Consider the following 7,105-nt stretch of genomic DNA (forward strand, 5'->3'; position numbering starts at 1 on the left):
TGTGCTTTTGTCTGTTTGCAATGGCACCATTTAGAGTTTCAAAATTAGTTAGATTTTTTTTAACACATAACTTAAATGAGCTGATTATATTGCAGCATGCAAATACTTAAGACAGCTGTGAAAAAACCCTCACAAACATCAATGAACTGAAGCAACATTGTGGGCAATAATTCTTAAACACTGATGTGAGAAACCTATACAGTCATAGAAAAACTGATTACTTCCAGTTACTACAACTGTTGTAGAGACCCACCCTTTGGCACATCCCAGCACACCCACTCACTTCACCAGATGCACCTTGTTTAGTTCTCTCACTGTTGGAGCCAAGTCCAGGCCAATATTTTACTCAGTTACATCATGCCATATTTAAGTATTTGTCATAATCTTTAAGTTTTTATTATAATCTTGATCATTTTAGGTTATAATGTAATATCCTGTGCTCCATAAATTAATCCTGCTTTATTAGTCTGTTGTTGTTGTAAAGTGTTGGTAGATGTCATAAAGGGGTGTGTATTTGGCCCGCATGCGGAGGGGTGTGGGTAAAAGGTTAGGTAAGCAAGCAGGACGTGGAGCAACAGTTTTCTGACCGTCGCCGTTTTAACGTCATTTTTTGTTGTAACACAAAGGGAATATAAACGGAGCTCCCACCAGAGGCATTTGTTTTGTACCTTTCGATTTGTAAGGAAAATAAATGTTTTGCCCCTTTTTTCCTTCGCCTCGTTTTTTGCTACCGGAAGGCATCCAAGAGACTTAACAAGAGCACGAGTCAGAAACTTTACGTTCTGCAGAAGCGGCAAAGAAGGACCGAAGGTTGCCGCTATAATACTCACCTTTGATTGGGTGTGGTGCTTGTCCTCGATTGCAATCACCTGTCACACATTATATGTCACACATTATATAAGGACTGCATTCACTTTTGGCTCACTCTTTCTTCACTTCCACACGGGGCGGCAGCTGAGGTGAGGTTCTATTTGGGTTTTATTTTATGTATTGTTTAAGGGAATGAGTAACTTAAATCTGTTTTCCTGTTTTCTTTCAGCTGTGGCAGTCCATGTGTGTCTTTGTTTCCTTCCTTCTTTGCCTTATTTATTTGAGAATAAAAGGAGAACCCTGAGAATAATTCTGAATTAGATGGCTGCTTTTTCTTATTCTAACCGGATGAGCCCATGATGCTGATTGCTTCAGCCCTGAACCTTCCTTCCTTCAAAACAACAACTAAAGGTGGTCCTATAAGCCATTTAATCACAGAGCCGTGTGTAAACTTTCCTTTTCACATGACCGTATCTACTGTCATGAAATCCTGCACACTGATTCTCACCAGAGCTCAACTGGCAGTTTTGAAACCAACACAAATGGTGCTCAGCAGAGTTTGTTTTAACACAGTGTGAAAGCTCTCCAAAAACATTTGTCTTTTAAATGTTTTTTTCCATGAAAACAATATTTTCAATATGTACTCCAAGAGGTTTGAATGCAATTGATGGAGGACATGTTTAGACTCATAACACACGTGAAAAGACCCAGAAAAACCGAGTTAAAAATAAAAACGATAACAAAATAACGCTGAAAACCGATAAAAACCCTGAAAACCATACATTTCACACCTGAGCTTCAACTCTCGCGGCCCGGTACCAAACGACTCACGGACCAGAACCGGTCCGAGGCCCGGGGGTTGGGGACTGCTGATTTAAGTACTCACTGAGCAGCTCTGATAGTTAGGTATAATATAGAACAAGAACAACCCATCTTTTTTAAAAGTGAATATCCACGATTTAGATTTTATATTTAGACAGGATATTTCCATCCATCCATCCATCCATCTTCATCCGCTTTATCCGAGGCCGGGTCGCGGGGGCAGCAGCCTAAGCAAAGAGGCCCAGACCTCCCTCTCCCCAGCCACCTCCTCCAGCTTATCCGGGGGAATACCAAGGCGTTCCCAGGCCAGCCGAGAGATATAATCTCTCCAGCGTGTCCTGGGTCTGCCCCGGGGCCTCCTCCCGATGGGACATGCCTGGAACACCTCACCCAGAGATGAGGCGACTGGAAGAAACAATAGAGGGAGGGATGATTGTCATCTGTCCATCATGCATGGAAGGCATGCAGATTCTCAGACATTATGATGTGTAATGTGATTGGACAGTGCTGTGACAGCGAGCTGTAACCTTCAGCTTCCTGCCTACTCCAAGAATAAACATGCTAATCGTGTACAGTTCATCATATATCCACAGCCTGTTTGAGTACTTTTAATATGAGCCAGGCTCAAGTTTGAGCTGCAACTATCACTTTATGAATGAAATTCAAATTCAAATTGTATTTGCCACACACACGCGCACACACACCGCTCTCCGCCTCCTGCTGTGTTCGTTTCTGGTACCTGAACTGGAATGTGCAGGACCTGAACTCTTCTTCCTCCTCCATGAGGCTCCTTCTTCTGCAGGGCGTTCAACCACAGAATCGTGACAGAATCGTGCCAGGCTGCCATTTCTGACTTGGGTCTCTGTAGTCCTTGGCGAGAACTTTTTGTCCAACATTGAAGAATCTAGTTTTGTTTCTTGTTGTTTCCACCATGGAAGACTGTTTATCTTGGACATCCTTGCGAATGTCTGGTTTCAGCAAATCTAGACAAGAAGATACTGATGCTTTTCAACATCAACGACCCTGGAAACCCAATAGAGCTAGCCTTCGAGCATCGCTATGGAAACATTGTGTCCTACCGCTGGTATTGCATCTGTTCACACACACAACAAGCTTTGGTAATCACACTTGAGTTATTTGCAGTAAAACGTGTTCTCTCGCCATCTTTGTTGCAGCTGTAGAGCGGGTTGATGTGAAACAGTTTACACACACAATTACTATTAATACCAAAGACACATGCGCCTCTGCTTGATTTGTGCCATCTTTTGGATCTGAAGCGTGACTGATTAGGCCGCTCTGTGTATGCATGAGTGTTTGTGTGCGTGTGAGTATGTGTGCAAGTACATCCTTCCTGTTCACAGGCTCAAAGTAACTGATAAGTGTTTCTAAGGAGGCGTGGCCTGCTTCCACGTCATTTCCCAGCAAGTTAAGGAGATAAAGGAATTTGCATTTGATAGCTGTGCTTGGAAATCTTGATATGACGCTCAAAGTAGAAAAGAAGCATCGAAAGTCAAAGAGGTGTCGATGCAAGTGAGGGAGGTCATCACTGGACTGAAAAAGAAAAGAAAACCAAGACAGATAAATAAACCAATAAGTAAAGGAGGTACAGTCTTAAAAATAAAGACTATGTGAACCAGCTCAGCTCAACCAAAAGAAAGACCGAGGAAGATAACTAAAGTGCATGATGTGCATGGTGTTATTATCTTATAATGCTCATTTTTATATTATTACTGTATATTATTATTAGTGAATTACTTCCATGGTTAAGAAAAAACAACTTCACAACATCTAACCGAGTCAATAACACTTGTGGGGAGGTAGGTGTACTATTGTCACCGTCTACAATCAAGTGACGCCTTGATGAATTTAAATGCAGAGGGTTTACAGCAAGGTGCAAACCGCTGGGTATACTGAAGAACAAGGTAGCCAGATTAAACAGTACTCAGCATTCATCCATATGTTGTAAAACTGATCAGACTGCAAAAGGATGAGGACTAAAAAAAAGCAACCCGAGGGTTTCTCAAAGCCCTACACAACTTCCTCTCTGTTTTCTGTCATAATTACTTTGACCAGTAGAGGGCACTATCACAGAGTCCTCAGAAGCTGCTGGAACAACAAAAAAAGGACTCAAAATAAATCCCAATAAGGTAATAAGATCCCTGATTTACGAATAAATTCTTTACAAATCCTACCATGTGGATTCATGGATTTTTTTTTCACATTCTGTCTCTCACAGTTGAAGTGTACCTCTGGTGCAAATTACTGACCTCTGTCATCATTTTAGGTGGGGGAACTTGCACAATCGGTGGCTGACTAAATAACAGCGCACCTGCATAATTACCTCACGTTATGTGATAAATATTCCCCAGGTGAGAGTTACAGGTTATGTTTTACTTCTTTTTTTCCTTTTGGTGAACTATCAGTCATGTTAATAAAATATCACCATCTCTCAAGGCCTGTGTCACTAAGATGGATAAGCGTTGATGGTTTGTGAGCTATACTGTCATTTACAAACATGGTGAACATGCTGCAGGGAAGCAGGTGAAATGGTGTGTAGTAAGAGTGCGGAGATTCGGGAGCTCCTGGGTCCACTGGGATGCTTTGGAGACAAATGTGTCCCAGTTTGTTGGTCTGGCGGCTCACCCCCTGCAGGTGCTGTCAGCACCGGCTGCACTGCAGCAGTAGCAGTCAGCTGTCATCAATTGGAAAACAGTGGTAAAACATAAAGAATTAAAGTCTTATGAAAAGAATTGAAGAGTAAATTGGAGACAAACTTTCTGTTTCGCACAACTGATCACATAATTAATAAAAAAAAGTGGTCGTGGACATCAAAGCTTTGCAACCACTAAATTTTACTTCACACAGTTTGACCTGATTTCAGGCACAGAGCTGCTGTGAGGGAACCCTGCAGGTAGCTAACCTCCAGGTAATTGGAGCCAAGATGACACACAGGGCCTTATGAAGTTCAAGCGCCGTCTGTTTCAGAGCAAACACCCCCCCGGCTTCGATTCACAGAGCGGCGTGATGATGAAACCGTGACTGCACCCGGGGACAATGTTCTCTTTTTACGGCTATTACGCTGCACGCTCACCTAACTTGCGTTTGCACCTTTTGTCCACACGTAAACTGCGTTTAGCATTTACCTGTGGACGAGGAAGACGGAGAAAACGCAGCGTCAAAGGTGTGCGCCTATTTTGACGCCACACTGTGCGCCAAGTTTTTGTCTCGGTGCCATGAATTCCTACAATGGCAGACTTAGACAAAATACTGTTAATTTTATTATCTTCAGGGTTTAAATGCTTACATATACGGATTTGCTTGTAATTGTTGCCTATATACATTTTAAGCTATTATTTATTATTTAGTTCAATCAATAGATCAAGTTTTGTAGTGACTATGAAATATATTGTAATTATCTGTTTCCTGTTTATCCTAGACAGGGCAAAAAAGGACTCCAAATTAAAAAAAAGATAAAAATGAAAGACTGGTGCATTGTGCAGTTTAGCACTGGTGGTACAGAAATAGTCCCTAGATCATGGATAAATGGGGAGAAATTGTCATGGCCTCCATATCCTCCGTGAGACACATTCAGGATCCACGACGCAGTAAAGAGGAGAGTTCATCCTGGTTCAACATGGCTCACCTATGCACCAGTCCGACTTCTAATAAGCCATGGTGGGTATCATCTGGATTGGTGTTGTATAAATGTAACAATAACAGGTTTTTCGTGTCCTAATTTATGTCTGGCCATACATTGTGTTTGTACTTCCAGACACATTTCACAAAGCAGAACGCAGTCTTCAGAAATATCTAAGTGAACACTGTGATACGTCTGACCTTCAGTCCGAAGCTGAAACTCAGACCAGTCATAAAAGAAAGCACAAGTAAAACTTTTTTTATTTCACAAACATATCTTTGATTGCTAAGAATTTATGATCTTGTCTTTTATACATATCTGTGGTGCTTGCATACTGCAATATCACCACATAATATAGTCCAAAAAGTGGAAGCTTTCCCCAGGCCCCTCGAGTGAAAATACCAGGTAATAAAATACTGTCTAGTGTCTTTGTACATATCTGTGTGTGACACAAGGAAACTTTTGACAAGTTGTCTGTATTCTTAAATACTTAAAAAAAAAATTATCTTTTTCTGTCAGACCTGACGAGAGCTGTTAACGAACTCCGTGAGGAGGTCAGAGCCATCCGCAATACCGGCTGCAATGAATCGGTAGATGCTGGGGTACTGCCTCTGGATTTGCCCTTGCACAACATTGAGGAGCTAAACAATGCAGAGCCAGCTCTTCAATTACAAGAGGCAAATAAGGCAATGGTAAGTATATAAAGGTTATGTACACTTTGTAACTATAAATTGTAATAGCTGTCAGATGTGATTTAAATACATAACAACGGCCTGTTGATTAAACACACAAGCACTTGCCTACACATTTAAGACATGAGACACGCTAATTCCATCTCTTAAAATGTGTCTATAGGTGAGACGCTTTGCCTTGATTGGAGCCTGACGCAGCAGTTAGGGGCAAACTCTATGTCCGAGTTTGTCTTTGCACAAGCAGTGCAGAAATGGCTCCGATACGCCCCAGATCATTTGGGTGGTGCAGGACGCACATCATGCAAAAAAATTACAAACTTATGTGAAACATATAAATGTAAATAGAAAACTGTGTTTTAATAAAGTAGTTAGCAAACGAAACATGCCTATTGACCTTTTTTTGTTTATTTTTTTTTTCTCTGTTACATCACATGCAATGCTTTCTTATTTTAGGATAATAATATTGACATGATACATCGTGAGACATTTGTTTGTTTGTTTTTTATAAAGGGTGTCCAATTTGAGGAATAAGTACAATTATGTGTTTAGGTGGTTTAAGTATTGATGGAAACATGCGGTAGTTTAGTATTGGTTAAAATACCTATAAAGAAAGGTAGATTTCCAGTCATGATTTAACTGTTTTAATAAAAAGCAACTGTGCGAAAGAGGTGGAAAATCAACACCATAGTTCAACAGTGTTTCAATATCAGAATCTGACATTGTTTCAATGTCAACAGTATTAGAAAATATAATGTTGAATCAACGTCAGGTTTCAACATTGATTCAATGTTGAAACCTGATGTTGTTTCAACGTTAAAAAAAAAAGGGTGCAAGAGTGACGTTAGGTCAACATCACACTTCAACGTTGAATCAATGACACAGCCTGATATTGACTCAACATTGTTTCAATGTTTCCTTGCTACACAGATATCTGTGTAGTGGACAGTTGATGGGAGTGGAGCGCTGACATGAATAGCGCTCTGAGTTGTTAAACCATCCAAAATTGGGTGTTAATTAATGTGGGTGTCGAAGGCTTCCCTCAAGTTTCTGGAAGGAGAGAGATGATCACTTGGCACAATGTCCGTACAAAAGTGGAGCCGCACAAGCTCATGACGGGTTACTCTTTTCCTTCGTGCACACAGAT

Source organism: Simochromis diagramma, unplaced genomic scaffold (assembly GCF_900408965.1).
Source record: "Simochromis diagramma unplaced genomic scaffold, fSimDia1.1 OVJJ01000044.1, whole genome shotgun sequence".
Classification (NCBI taxonomy): Eukaryota; Metazoa; Chordata; class Actinopteri; order Cichliformes; family Cichlidae; genus Simochromis; species Simochromis diagramma.